Below are 15,603 nucleotides of genomic sequence, written 5' to 3' on the forward strand. Positions count from 1 at the left end.
CTCATCTGTTCTTTTTGCTCTGTTCGTAGGATGAGGGGCAGTGTGGGGTAGAGGACTAGGACACAGCACAGCCTTCTCTGCTCATGGTGAGCTTTCTAGGCTGCCTGGTCACTGTGACCAGCAACTTTTCAACTGTGCCATTCTACTACCAAGGCTGACACAACTGGTGACCATGTAGCAATAGGACTTTACTGACTTAGCGACATTTGGAATCACACAATGATCATGTGTCACAGAAGAGTTTTTTTTTTTTTAAGAAAAGGATTTTAAAAAACTATTTATTTTGTCCATATGAGTGAGTACACTGTCCCTGTTTTCAGACACAACAGTAGAGGGTAGAAGATGAGATTAGAAATGGTTATAAGACACAGTGTGGTTGCTGGGGATTGAACTCAGATCCTCTGGAAGAGCAGTCAGTGGTCTTAAACACTGAGCCATCCCTCCAGCCCCAGTATATTGTATTTTCAATGTTGTTTGTTTTTATTTCCTTTTTCACGTATATCTGTACGGTGTTTCTGTGAGTACAGGTGTGTGTGTGCCTGTGTAAAGGTCAGGGACAACCTGAACACAGGTCCTCACCTTCTACCTCTCGTCCATGGCTGTGTATGCTAGGCTAGCCCTTCCCCCTAATCCTAGAGACTGTCCACTTTAGGCTCCTATCTCCCTGTGGGAAGGGCTGGATGACAGACACTACTGCATCCAGGTTTATGTGGCTTCTAGGGACCTAAACTGTTGTTGGGTTTGTTCAGCATGAAAATAAACACCATTTTCACAGCCCAGGCTGGGCCAGGCAGCGCACGGGTCTTTGCTGCTCTTGCAGAAGACTTGAGTTCAGTCTCCAGCACCCGGGTCAGGTGGCTCACAACCACCTGAGACTCCATGTCCAGGGACTTCCAAGCTCTTCTGGATAAAGCTACATGGCAAAAGCATTGCTGGGAGCTGGAGGCTTCTAGTGTTGGCTTCTCCCTGCAGTAGGGGGCAAATCATGGGCATATGAGACAACATGGAACCCTGTAATTCTACAAAGTGCAGGAGCTCCTGATGTCCCTCATGGTGCCCCAGAGCCTGCTCACCACTCATGGAGGCTTCAGGAACATGGCCTTCTCCTGACATGTGTGCACTGTGCATCCTCACTCTCTACCCCCTGCTTTTCTGGGTTGGAAGTCTCAGGTGTAGGAGGCGCCAACCATAGGCCTCTTCCCTTAGCATTTCAGCATTTTACCCACTTGACCTTCACCAGGCATCCTTTGCTCTACACAGTTACATCAGCCTGTGAACCTCATCCTCCAGACTCTAATGAAGCAAACACCCATGTGTGTGGAGCTCTCATAGTTAGCCAGGCTAAAGGGGAAGGCAGCAAATCCTTCATGAACTCTAGAGCTCCTGAGGCCTAGGAAAATGTCTATACCGGGGCTAAACTCATGCTGCCCTGTAAGACTACATTTTTCCTTTAAACAGAAGGATGTGTGGTGGTGGTGGCACATGCCTTTGATCCTAACACTTGGGAGGCAGAGGCAGACAGATTTCTGAATTCTAGGCCAGCTTCCTCTACAGAGCTAATTCCAGGTCAGCTACACAAAAAACAACACTGTCTCCAAGAGTAAAACAAAAAGAAAGAAAGAAAGACAGAAAGAAAGAAAGACAGACAGAAAGACAGAAAGAAAGAAAGACAGAAAGAAAGAAAGACAGACAGAAAGACAGACAGAAAGAAAGAAAGAAAGAAAGAAAGAAAGAAAGAAAGAAAGAAGTGAAAGAAAGAAAGGAAGGAAGGAAGGAAGGATTCATATTTTGTATACAATGAGATGAGGAGTTCTAAGAATATAAGGTCATGCCAGGAGCACAGTTCTCTCCCTCTTACTACTGTCAGATAGTCACTGAATTTAAAGAAGCAATGAAAGTGAAGTACATTGATGCCCTGTTTAATTCAGAAAAGTTATACCCTCCATGCCTCCTGATGGTGTTATTATATCAATTTAACATACCGAATGCACTGTAAAAGTAAAGACTAGAAGTTCACCCAATAATAGCATAGGCATTGCCATATCCTCCATGTGGTTATGGAGAAACTAATGATGTGAAAACCTTGACTTTCAGGAATTGTGATAATCATGGAATTCAATATCTGTGGAGATGTTCCAGTGGTTGTGGCCCATTGCTATAAAGGCCAGCTGAAGGCCCCCACACTCACCCCTGAGAGGAAGCTCAACATACACTGCCCAGAACTTACTCCACATTCCCCATGTCCTGTGTCCATCATTACCTTTAGGTTTCGTTTGCTTCACTCTAGACTCTTCTCTATCAACATCAACTCTCCCAAAGCGCCTACAAAGACGGGCATACATGCCTGTGGATATATCCTTTGGACAATAAGAGAAAAAGTAGGGAATTGGTTGTCACAACGATACTGGTGACATCACAGGGATTCCAAGGTCTCTCTAGGAGACAATAGAATGTCCACGATGTCATGGATAACAGACTGTGCCTCCCTGCTAATGTTCTCCCTGTACTGAGCAAAAGCAAAAGTCCTTTTCAGGACTTCCCTGTGGCATAGCCACTGAGCACCAAATTTGGCTCTAGGCTTGATTAGAAAAACCTAAGTCATTGCTATATATCTAAATGAGTGCTTCCTCCCCAATCCCTGCACAGAAATGTTTCATCCTACCTCAAATTCTCCTCAGTCAGCAATATTACCCATTAAAGATTACTGAGAAATCACACCAGTTACTATAAGTAGCCAAAGAGGTCTCCTGTCTCATCATGTGCAGGTGCATGAAATCACACCCAGAAATAGCCTGTAGGGTAGGTTGCATTGTGGGTGTGTGTTATAGGTACAACCTGAAGCTTTGTGCTTAACATTTAACAGTTGCCACCGGATTCCTTAGGAGAAAGAATTGCGTTCATTATGGTCCTGGCAACAATGTGGTGATCTGTTAGCAGAGGAAACTGAAATATTGGATCCACCAGTGAATGCACCCTCAGGCTGAGTGTGGGGCTCTCCTCTCTGCACCTAAGTTACCAAAGCAGGATTGTTTACAGGCCTCTCTAAGCTATAACGTATGATTTCATCTGAAAAATAAAATAGTCAGCAGATGTGTGTGTGTGTGGGGGGGTGCAGCCAAAGGAGTAGGACAAGCCTAGAGACATAACTCAGTGGACAGAGTAAGAAACAAGCATCTTCACTCCTGTTTCATGGATCACCCCACAAAACACAAACGCATCTATCCTACTTAAAAAAAAAAACCAAGTTATTTTATTGAATGCATACACTAATACTGTTTACAGTATTGGTAGCAAAGCTCAGATTTTGGGGGCAGATCCATGACTTGAACTATCTTCCTGACAACATATAAAACAATAAATAAATAAATAAGAAAAAACAGAAAAATAAAAAAAAACACAAACAGCACAAGCCTTTCATGTGAAGTTACAGAAGAGTGATCCAGTGGTCACTTCTGACCAGGCCATTTTAGCTATGACAGTGCATAGTGACCCTTAATTTGATGGGTCCTATATAAAGCTTTGTGCAATATTGTCATTTTAACCAACCTCATCCAGAACATACATAACAACACAGGATATGATCACAATGTCCTTGCTGTGTATCAAGTTCTTTTTCTATGTCCTTGATTGTCAGGCATATTACAGCAACAATCTGAGATGGCTGGTAGACTTGGAAGAAAGTGGATATGAAAGATCCCCGTTTGATATCAGTACAGCCATTTCTTACAAATGAGAATCTTTTAAGCTGGCCCTCGCTTAGCCCCTACACATTAGACAATAGAACAGAAAGTACAGAAAGCACATTCCCACCCATTCTCTAGGAAGCTGCCGGACCATGAGAACAGAGGGTACAGAACATATTTACTGCAGGGCAATTAGAAGACAGGAAACATCTCTGGGAAGCTGACTGACCACTATAGAAGTGAGATGTCCTGGGTACTGAATGTAGCTGTGCTATAGGCTGTCATAGCTATAGCCTTGTCCTGGGAACTCCAGAAGAGAAACACCTGCCAAGACATATATCCTTGGTCCTTGTCCTGGGAACCCCAGGATAAGAAAACATATATCAAGTCAGATGTCCTTCGTACTGAAATAGCTGCATTGATGTGGTTACGGCCTTATCCCAGGAATTCCAGGACAAGAAACATCTGCCTAGTTATCCTTGGCACGAAATAGCTGAGCTAAGGAAACTGTGTAATCTTAACTGACTATTTAAGCTGTATATTTCTGTTGTTTGAGGCTCCTTACATCCCTCCTGCGTGAGGACCGTGTCGAGCCCCAGTGCATTGGTATCCCAAAGTAAACCTCTTGTTTTTACATCAAGACTGAGTCCTGTGTGTTCATGGGGTGGTGATTGTCCTCAGGACTGGAGCGAGAGTCTCCTCTGTCTGAGGGTCTTTCAGATAAAGCTATAGTTGTGGGTTACACACCTCAGCTCTCATTGGCTAATGCTGTCCTCACAGTCCTTGGAGGCCCCTTTGTAAGACTACCTGTTGGAAAGTGGAAGCAGCTTTATTTGAGCTCAAAGTGAACCTGACGAGCAACGTAGAGAACAAGATGGGGTAATTGAGAACCTGTCTAAAACCAGCACAGAAACCCACCCTTCATTCAAAGCATCATCTACCAATTCTTGAATTTTTACCATTCTCTGCCAACCAGTCTTTCATTCAGGAAAGGTAGAAAAGAACTGGAAATGAACTTTGTATTCTAAGGACCTCGATCTGTCTTTCCTTAGGTCCACGTTAAGAACAAATGAAATGGGTATCACCATCTGAATAACTTAATATTACCTACTCAGCATTTCTAGCCTAATACTGTGCCTATTGCAATCTCAAGCTTCCCGAGTGTTGCTGCCCCAGCAAGAAGAATGAAGTTCTATGGTCAATCCCCAGTGAACCTTTCAAGGGGTTAGAAGAAAGCCATCAGAGATACTGCACTTCTTTGTCCTTAGATTAAATCAAGATGATACAACGTGAATCTAGTGTGCTATTCAACCATACATCTTCCTCACAACCCCACCTATCTGAGGTCATTGCTTGGCAGAATTCATGCCCCACCATCCTAGATATTTCTTGATTCATTGCTGCCAAGGGCCAGGTTTCCTGAGTTTTGTTTTTTATAGAATTGGGTGTGGTCAATCATAGTTGACCTCTGTAAGAAATGACAAATATCTATAATAACTGAATATTCTGAAGGTTTTTATACTGGTTTTATTATACATATAACTGTGAAACGGAAAACATACATATTTGATCAATGAAATGAGTAAGATTGATTTAATGAACAGAAAAATGGATGGTACTTCAAAACTTCCATGATTACATATTATCTATTTAATTCCCTCCACAATAGCAAGAAGCGGACATTATTATTTACTTAAACCGAGAAAATATTAATTGTTTGGCCTGCTTTTCTGAGCTTCCTTAATGTATAGTTAATTGACAGAGCTGTGGTTTAAAATTAGGGTCCATATTCTTCTGTTTTAAATGTGTGCCTTTTCTTTCTATTTTTTTCTCCATCTTTATTAAATTGGGTATATCTTATTTACATTTCAATTGTTATTACCTTTCTGGGTTTCCAGGCAAACATCCCCCTAACCCCTCCCCCTCCCCTTCTGTATGGGTGTCCCCTCCCCATCCTCCCCCCATTACCACCCTCCCCCCAACAAGCCCCTTCACTGGGGGTTCACTCTTGGCAGGACCAAGGGCTTCCCTTTTATTTCTAGTGGGTGCTGCTCTCCCTGCTCCATGGGAAGTGGATGGGGGGAAGGCCCGGGCCTGAGCTGAGTTGGAACTGGGGTAGAAAGGCATAGGGCCTCCTAGGTGAGAATGCCAAACCACCACTGCTGCTGCAGCCACCATGGAGAAGCCCTTGTTCCTGCTGCAGGGAGGAGAGTCTGGTGCCCACAAGATGGCTGAAGGGGAGCTGAGAGTGGACAGCTTCATCACCCGCCTGCTGGAGGTATGAGGATATCGTCCGGGAAAAATTGTGCAGATGACTGGAGCAGAAGTCCGAGGGCTGTGTATCACGTCTCGTGAAATCTTTCTTAGCCAGCCAACAGCTGTGAACACAGGTTTCTTTTGGAGAGCAGGCCTGTGCAGGCCCAGAACCCAGGTGGGACAGTTCAAGCTACCCTTTTTCCATGGCCAATCTCAGATCATATTCAGAAAGTATTTCTTGGGCTAAAGAGATGGCTTAGTGGTTAAGAGCACTGACAGCTCTTCCAGAGGTCCTGAATTCAAATCCCAGCCACCACATGGTGGCTCACAACCATCTGTAATGAGATATGATGCCCTCTTCTGGTGTGTCTGAAGACAGTCACGGTGTACTTGTATATAATAAATAAATAAATAAATAAATAAATAAATAAATAAATAAATAATAAATCTTAAAAAAAAAGAGTGTTTCTTCCAGGTGATGGATTTCCAATTTATGGAATTGAACTAACTTACTGATGGTGGAAGTGACACAGAGAGTTAAAGTACAGAAGGAATAATCCAGAATGTCCACCAACAGTTGCTGAAACACCAGGACTTTTAAAAGCTCAGCTGCTAGAGAAGCAATGTAGTCTTTGGTTATTCTCAAGCTTAGGTCTTCTAGTCATTATAAGCTGACCATGACACAAAAAGAGTCATCTATATCAAAATAGAGAATAGTAACTAGATTCACACCACACTATCACATTACTACTGTATTTGAGGTTCTCAGTTAATATCTAAGAACCTGGAAGAGGCCTGGGTCTTGCTACACATACTTATAATTTATGTCCCCATTGTCAGCTGAGATTCTTCATGCAGCCTGGGGTCAAGGAGGTCATCCGACAAAGCACAAAACACCCATCTCAGATAAACATGTATGGTTTATTGAATCCAAAACATCCATGAATTTCAGGACACAATTAAATGTTGAAACCTAAGGATAATAGATAGAGAAGAGAATTAAGATGTCTAGTTCATAGATCCAGTAAACACCTTCAACAAATCATAGCAGCAAACTTCCATAAGGTAAAGAAAGAAAAGGCCATAAAGGTGCAACAAGCCTACAGAACATCAAACTAATTGTACCAGAAAAATTCCTCCATTCACGTAATAATTAAAACGCTAAATGCACAGATCAAGAAAGAACATTAAAAGGTATAAATATCTAGTAACAAATAAATTCAGACGTATCTGAATTACACCAGACTTCTCAACAGAGATTCTAAAAGTCAGAAAATCTTGGGCAGATGTAATGCAGACACAGGCTCCTATATCCAGCATAATCCTCAATCACCATAAAAGGAGGAACCAGGATATTTCATGACAAAACCAAATTTAAACAACTCTTTTCTCTAAGAAAGCACAACAGAGGCTAATAGGAGGAAAACTCCAAGACAATGAACTAAACTATACCCAAGAAAGACCAAGAAATTAATCTTCTCTCAATAATTAAAAAAAAGATAAGCACACAAACATAATTTCACCTATAACCAGAAAAAGAAGAGAAAGTAGCAATCATTGGCTTTAATATCTGACCAGTTAATCCCCAAGCTCCCAGGGGCCAAACTGCCAGCCAAAGTGTATGCAAGAATGCTCTATGGTTCAAGGTGAGGCCTATTGCCCCACCAAATGCAGATCCTAGAGGTGTGAGGTGGGGATGGATATGTGTGGGTGCAGGAGCACTGTCACATAGGCAAAGCTGAGCAGAAATGGAATGTAAGGTTTGATGAGGGGAGTGTGGAAAGCAGGACAACAGTTGAAATGTAAATAAATAAAATAACCGATTAATAAAAAATTGCCAAAAATAAAATAACAAGTAAAAAGGTAAATGAAAATTAAACCAAACCAACCAACCAAACAAACAAAAACCCCTGTAGTGTATTGGCCTAATGCTGCTTGTATTTTAATGCTAATTTGTTGAACTCAAGACTGGTTAACCCCAAATAACTGACCCTGCTCCCAGTTAACTGTGATTATAAAGAAGCCAACACCAACAGCCAACAGCCCAGAGATGGGGGAGGGGAGCTTTGAGGGCTTTGCTAAAGAGGATCATGAGGAGGGAAGAAGGAAGAAGAAATTGCCAAAGAATAAAGGAAGAACATGTGTGATGGAGAGGAGAGAGGAAGAGGACAGCAGCCATGGTTAAGAGAGAGGAGAGCCTGGTCCTGAGGGCTGTCCAAGTGGAACAAAAACAGTCAAGATGCTACACAGTCAGTAAGAGCAGCTCTCAGGCGAGCAGAGATCAGCAGAGACCACAGACCAACAAGCTACGCAAGCATAACTCCATCCAAACTCCCTCTCAATATCCCGTATCCTCCATGGGTCTGGCCTCAGTGTGTGTCCTGGGTCAGCACATGTGTCTGTCTCAGCTGACATCACTCTGCCCATCAGCCCGAGCCCCAGGAAGCAGTGAGAAACTACAGCAGCCCACCAGAAGGGTTTTTGCTGTGGTTCTATGAAGTCCCAACAAATGCAGCTCAACTACAGAATGCAAGGCAGACCAATGCATGTGTGTCCTTAGTGAAGAACCCTTCATCACGTGTCCTTTCACATGCGTGCTTTAGCAGAATATCCTTTTACCTGCGTCTGCTTCAGTGAAACGTTCCTTCACACATCTGCCTTAGCCTTTCACCTGTGTCCACTTCAGGGAACCACTCCTTCAGGTGTAGAATTTCTCTAGATTAGCAAACCGCATACAGAACATTCAGAACAAAACAAGGTGTGTGGTCAGCATGTCCTTGAGCCTAGTCCCTTGTCCTCGTCAGTGAGAGCAGGCGTGTTACAGCAACAATATGAAATGGCTGGCAGGCATGGAACAAAATTGCAAAGGTATTCTGGGGGATGTCAGACCGTACCAGCCAGCAGCTCAGCTGAATTTTTAAGTTTTGATGTTACAAGTGAATATACTTGACCTTCAAATGCTGAGAGAGCCCATTATAATATGAACTATATAAACTAGGCCAAGACCACCTCTAGGGCAAAGGCCCTCAGCCTGGGGGTCGTGACCCACACAGGGTCTCCTATCAGATAGTTTACACTACAATAAAGATTCATTACAGTAGCAAATTTACAGTTGTGAAGTAGCGACAAAATAATTTTGTAGTTGGGGTCACCACAGCATGAGGAACTGTTCTAAAGGGTTGAGGCCATAGGAAGGTTGAGAAACACTGCTCTAGGAATTTATGTTTTCTTTCTCTTTCATATTTTTCAGACAGAATCTCAAACTGTAGCTGAGATTGGCTTGGCTTGGAACACGTGTGTAGTTCATGCTGGCATCAGACTTATGGCAATTCTCCTGCTTCAGCCTCCTACTCAGGAGCCTACCAGGGTGAGATCACAACCACGGGTAATGTGATTGGTGTTCTTGGTTGTCAACTTGAGTGTACCTGGAATTAACTAATGCCAAATGGCTTGATGCCCTGTGAGGGGGATCTCTCTCTCTCTCTCTCTCTCTCTCTCTCTCTCTCTCTCTCTCTCTCTCTCCTTCCTTCTTTCTGTTTTCCTCTCTTCAACCCCCTCCTCTTGGTCCTCCTCCTCTTCTTTGTTTTTTTTGAGACAGGGTTTCTCTGTGTAGCTCTGGCTGTCCTGGAATTCATTTTGTAGACCAGGCTGGCCTTGAACTCAGAGATCCACCTGCCTCTGCCTCCTGGATCCTGAGGCTAAAGGCATGAGCACCATTGGATTTTTTTTCTTAATTAAATTATTTGAAGCAAGAAGACCTACTTCTAATCCAAATATTTGAGATGAGGAGATAAATCTTTAATTCAGATCTTTTGAGATGGAAAGGCCCACTTCTAATCTGCGCCACACCTTCTTTTTTTTTTTATTTTTTTCATCTTTATTAATTTGAGTATTTCTTATTTACATTTCGATTGTTATTCCCCTTCCCGATTTCCGGGCCAACAGACCCCAACCCCTCCCCCTCTCCTTCTGTATGGGTGTTCCCCTCCCCATCCTCCCACCATTACCGCCCTCCCCCGCAACAATCACATTCACTAGGGGTTCAGTCTTGGCAGGACCAAGGGCTTCCACTTTCACTGGTGCTCTTACTAGGCTATTCATTGCTACGTATGCAGTTGGAGTCCAGGGTCAGTCCATGTATAGTCTTTGGGTAGTGGCTTAGTCCCTGGAAGCTCTGGTTGGTTGGAATTGTTGTTCATATGGGGTCTTAACCCCCTTCAAGCTCTTCCAGTCCTTTCTCTGATTACTTCAACGGGGGCCCCGTTTTCAGTTCAGTGGTTTAATGATGGCATTCAGCTACGTATTTGCCGTATTCTGGCTGTGTCTCTCAGGAGAGATCTACATCCAGTTCCTGTCGGCTTGCACTTCTTTGCTTCATCCATCTTATCTAATATCTGTATAGGTATGGACCACATGTGGGGCAGGCTCTGAATGGGTGTTCCTTCTGCCTCTGTTCTAAACTTTGCCTCCCTATTCCCTGCCAAGGGTATTCTTGTTCCCCTTTTAAAGAAGGAGTGAAGCATCTGCATTTTGGTCATCCTTCTTGAGTTTCATGTGTTCTGTGCATCTAGGGCAATTCGAGCATTTGGGCTAATATCCACTTATCAATGAGTGCATACCATGTGTGTTTTTCTGTGATTGGGTTACCTCACTCAGGATGATATTTTCCAGTTCCATCCATTTGCCTATGAATTTCATAAAGTCATTGGTTTTGATAACTAATATTCCATTGTGTAGATGTACCACATTTTCTGTGTCCATTCCTCTTTTGAAGGGCATCTGGGTTCTTTCCAGCTTCTGGCTATTATAAATAAGGCTGCTATGAACATAGTGGAGCATGTGTCTTTGTTATATTTTGGGGCATCTTTTGGGTATATGCCCAAGAGACGTATAGCTGGGTCCTCAGGCAGTTCAATGTCCAATTTTCTGAGGAATCTCTAGACTGATTTCCAGAATGGTTGTACCAGTCTGCAATCCCACCAACAATGGAGGAGTGTTCCTCTTTCTCTACATCCTCGCCAGCATTTGCTGTCACCTGAGTTTTTGATCTTAGCCATTCTCACTGGTGTGAGGTGAAATCTAAGGGTTGTTTTGATTTGCATTTCCCTTATGACTAAAGATGTTGAACGTTTCTTTAGGTGTTTTTCAGCCATTCGGCATTCCTCAGCTGTGAATTCTTTGTTTAGCTCTGAACCCCATTTTTTAATCGGGTTATTATTCTCCCTGCGGTCTAACTTCTTGAGTTCTGTGTATATTTTGGATATAAGCCCTCTATCTGTTGTAGGATTGGTAAAGATCTTTACCCAATCTGTTGGTTGTTGTTTGGACCACACCTTCTGCTGGCAGCTTACATCAAGGACATGGAAGAAGGAAGTTTGCTTTATTAATTTGCCTACTTCTTCAGGATTCCTGCATGTACTGAAGAGCAGCTGAAATATCCAGCCTTATGGACAAAACCGTTGGGGTTCAGGAGTTGCCCCATAAACCACACAAACTCTGACCTCACTTAGACAGGGATGGTTTTTTGAATGCCCACCCTAAGACTGATCATCAGAGACGTAGCTGAGAATTTGTCAGGCTAGGACCCTGGACATTTTTCTATGTCAGTTTATAAAGACTAAAATGTGAGCTCATAGGCAGATGCTGGAAGGGCTGTCTGGTTGTCAGCCCTGACTCAAGCCATTTTAGACAACAAAGGTTCATACTGACTTTTTATCTGTTTAAAGATTTATTTATTTACATATAAGTATACTGCAGCTGTCTTCAGACACACCAGAAGAGGGCATCAGGTCTCATTACAGATGGCTGTGAGCCACCATGTGGTTGCTGGGATTTGAACTCAGGACCTCTGGAAGAGCAGTCAGTGCTCTTAACCATGGAGCCATCTCTGCAGGCCTCATATTGACCTTTAATTTTATTGGTCCTACATGAAGCTTATACTTATGGAATTTAAGATTAAGAAACCTCACAACATAAACAACTTGCTCCCAGTGGTTTGGGAACGGGTGGGTGGGGGAGCACCCTCGAGGGGGCTGGGGAAAGGGGTGGAATGCAGGGTTTTTGGAGGGGAAACTGGAAAGGGGGTTAACATTTGAAATATAAATAAACAAAATAACCAATAAGAAAAACATACACAAGTTATGTGATCATGCCTGACCCTGCTGTGAGTTAAATTATTTTCAGACAACAATGTTAGGCGACATATTACAGCAAGAATATGAACTATCTGGCAGGCATGGAACAAAATGGCTACAGCTATGCTAGGGGAATTGGCTTCAACAGGGGTAACTACTGCGTTTTAGACCTTCCATTCCTTGTTGAATTAGCTGTACCACAGCCTATAAGCCATTCTAATAAATTTTCTTTCTCTATATACAGAGTCATTCTAGGAGGGATGATTGGTTATGTATTATTAAATGCAATGCTGATCATGAAACCCCACCACTTCCAAAGCAATATGCAAGTGTAAGTAAGTTACTGAACAATTGAACAGAAATTAAAATTTACTGCATGTATTGCCTGTGTTGGCAGGCATAGGGAACACCTGGCTGCTTACATCTCTTGGTCTCTATAGAGTAGTGGGAGAACTGAGACCCACTGAGGCGGTCTCTCTCTCTCTCTCTCTCTCTCTCTCTCTCTCTCTCTCTCTCTCTTTTTGGTTCTTTTTTTCTGGAGGTGGGGACCGAACCCAGGGCCTTGCCCAGGGCCTTGCCCTTCCTAGGCAAGTGCTAAATCCCCAACCCCCTGAGGAGGTCTCTTAAGCAAAGACCAAACTCCTTGCAGTTACACTGGGTTCCAGGCTTGTTCTCCTGTTTAGGCCTCACTGTGGTCTATGTATACTCTATGCATTCTCCCCATGCAGGTTCACATGGCCTGAACTCAGAAAGCTGGGGTTAGGAGAAAGATGTCTGGTTAAATAGTCCACCAGGTTCACATTGTGTCAATGTGATTTAATCTAAGGACAAAGAAGTGGAGTTTCTCTGATGGCTTTCTTCTAAACCCTTGAAAGGATCACTGGGGTTTGACCTCAGTACTTCATACTTCTTGCTGGGTCAGCGAAACTCAGGGAAGCTTGAGATTGTCATAGCATAGTATTAGGCTAGATATACTGAGTAGATGATACTAAGTTGTTCAGATGGTCATACCCATTTGCATGAGATCTTAATGTGCACCTAAGGAAAGAGAGATTAATGTCCTGAGAATAGGAAGATCATTTCCAGTTCTTTTCTATCATTCCAGACTGAAAGACTGGTAGGGAGAGAATGGTAAAAAATCAAGAATTCACAGATGATGCTTTGAATGAAGGGTGGGTTTCTGTTCTGGTTTTAGACAGGGTCTCAAGTATCCCATGTTGCCCTCTACATGGCTGGCCAGGTTCACTTTGAGCTCAGATGAACCTCCTTCCACTTTCCAATAAATAGGCTTACAAGAGTAGCCTCCAAGGACTGTGAGGACAGCATTAGCCTGTGACAGTTGAGGTGTGTAACCCACAACTATAGTTTTAGCCACCTTTTTCCATGTCTACCAGCTATTTCAGATTGTTGCTGTTCTATGCCTGACAATCAAGGACACAGAAAAATACCCTGATAGAGAGCAAGGACATGGTGATCACATCCTTTCCTGTTCTGTATGTTCTGGATGAGGCTTGTTAAAATTCCAATATTGCAAAAAGCTTTATATAGGGCCCATCACATTAAGGGTCACTGTGCACTGTTCTATCTAAAATGTCTAATCAGAACTGACTACCATATAACACTTCCTGCAGTCCTCATATGAGAAGCTTGAGCTTTTTGCTTTGACTTTTTCTTTTCTCTTTCTTTCTTATTTTTTGCTATAGAAGTTGAGAGAAAGATAGTTAGGGCCATGAATTTGCCCCGAAAATTTGAACTATGGATGTGATCAATCAGTGTTAATGTATGAATTCTATACAGTATTCATTTTTTAATATGATAGATGCTTTTGTGTTTGGTAGGGTGGCCATTTCCCAGTGTACAGGTGCTGGGACCTTGCTCTATCCACTTAATGATGTTTATACCTTCATTTTAGATGTTTATGTGCACCCCCTATATCTCTTGACTATTTTATTTTTCTTTTTTTTTTTATTAACTTGAGTATTTCTTATATACATTTCGAGTGTTATTCCCTTTCCCGGTTTCCGGGCAAACATCCCCCTCCCCCCTCCCCTTCCTTATGGGTGTTCCCCTCCCAACCCTACCCCCATTGCCGCCCTCCCCCCATAGACTAGTTCACTGGGGGTTCAGTCTTAGCAGGACCCAGGGCTTCCCCTTCCACTGGTGCTCTTACTAGGATATTCATTGCTACCTATGGGGTCAGAGTCCAGGGTCAGTCCATGTATAGTCTTTAGGTAGTGGCTTAGTCCCTGGAAGCTCTGGTTGCTTGGCATTGTTGTACTTTTGGGGTCTCGAGCCCCTTCAAGCTCTTCCAGTTCTTTCTCTGATTCCTTCAATAGGGGACCTATTCTCAGTTCAGTGGTTTGCTGCTGGCATTCGCCTCTATATTTGCTGTATTCTGGCTGTGTCTCTCAGGAGCGATCTACATCCGGCTCCTGTCGGTCTGCACTTCTTTGCTTCATCCATCTTGTCTAATTGGGTGGCTGTATATGTATGGGCAACATGTGGGGCAGGCTCTGAATGGGTGTTCCTTCAGTCTCTGTTTTAATCTTTGCCTCTCCCTTCCCTGCCAAGGGTATTCTTTTTCCTCATTTAAAGAAGGAGTGAAGCATTCACATTTTGATCATCCGTCTTGAGTTTCGTTTGTTCTAGGGATCTAGGGTAATTCAAGCATTTGGGCTAATAGCCACTTATCAATGAGTGCATACCATGTATGTCTTTCTGTGATTGGGTTAGCTCACTCAGGATGATATTTTCCAGTTCCAACCATTTGCCTACGAATTTCATAAACTCGTTGTTTTTGATAGCTGAGTAATATTCCATTGTGTAGATGTACCACATTTTCTGTATCCATTCCTCTGTTGAAGGGCATCTGGGTTCTTTCCATTTTCTGGCTATTATAAATAAGGCTGCGATGAACATAGTGGAGCACGTGTCTCTTTTATATGTTGAGGCATCTTTTGGGTATATGCCCAAGAGAGGTATAGCTGGATCCTCAGGCAGTTCAATGTCCAATTTTCTGAGGAACCTCCAGACTGATTTCCAGAATGGTTTTACCAGTCTGCAATCCCACCAACAATGGAGGAGTGTTCCTCTTTCTCCACATCCTCGCCAGCATCTGCTGTCGCCTGAGTTTTTGATCTTAGCCATTCTCACTGGTGTGAGGTGAAATCTCAGGGTTGTTTTGATTTGCATTTCCCTTATGACTAAAGATGTTGAACATTTCTTTAGGTGTTTCTCAGCCATTCGGCATTCCTCAGCTGTGAATTCTTTGTTTAGCTCTGAACTCCATTTTTTAATAGGGTTATTTGTTTCCCTGCGGTCTAACTTCTTGAGTTCTTTGTATATTTTGGAAATAAGGCCTCTATCTGTTGTAGGATTGGTAAAGATCTTTTCCCAATCTGTTGGTTGCCGTTTTGTCCTAACCACAGTGTCCTTTGCCTTACAGAAGCTTTGCAGTTTTATGAGATCCCATTTGTCGATTCTTGATCTTAGAGCATAAGCCATTGGTGTTTTGTTCAGGAAATTTTTTC

This window comes from Rattus norvegicus, chromosome 19 (genome assembly GCF_036323735.1).
Source record: "Rattus norvegicus strain BN/NHsdMcwi chromosome 19, GRCr8, whole genome shotgun sequence".
NCBI classification, from domain to species: Eukaryota; Metazoa; Chordata; class Mammalia; order Rodentia; family Muridae; genus Rattus; species Rattus norvegicus.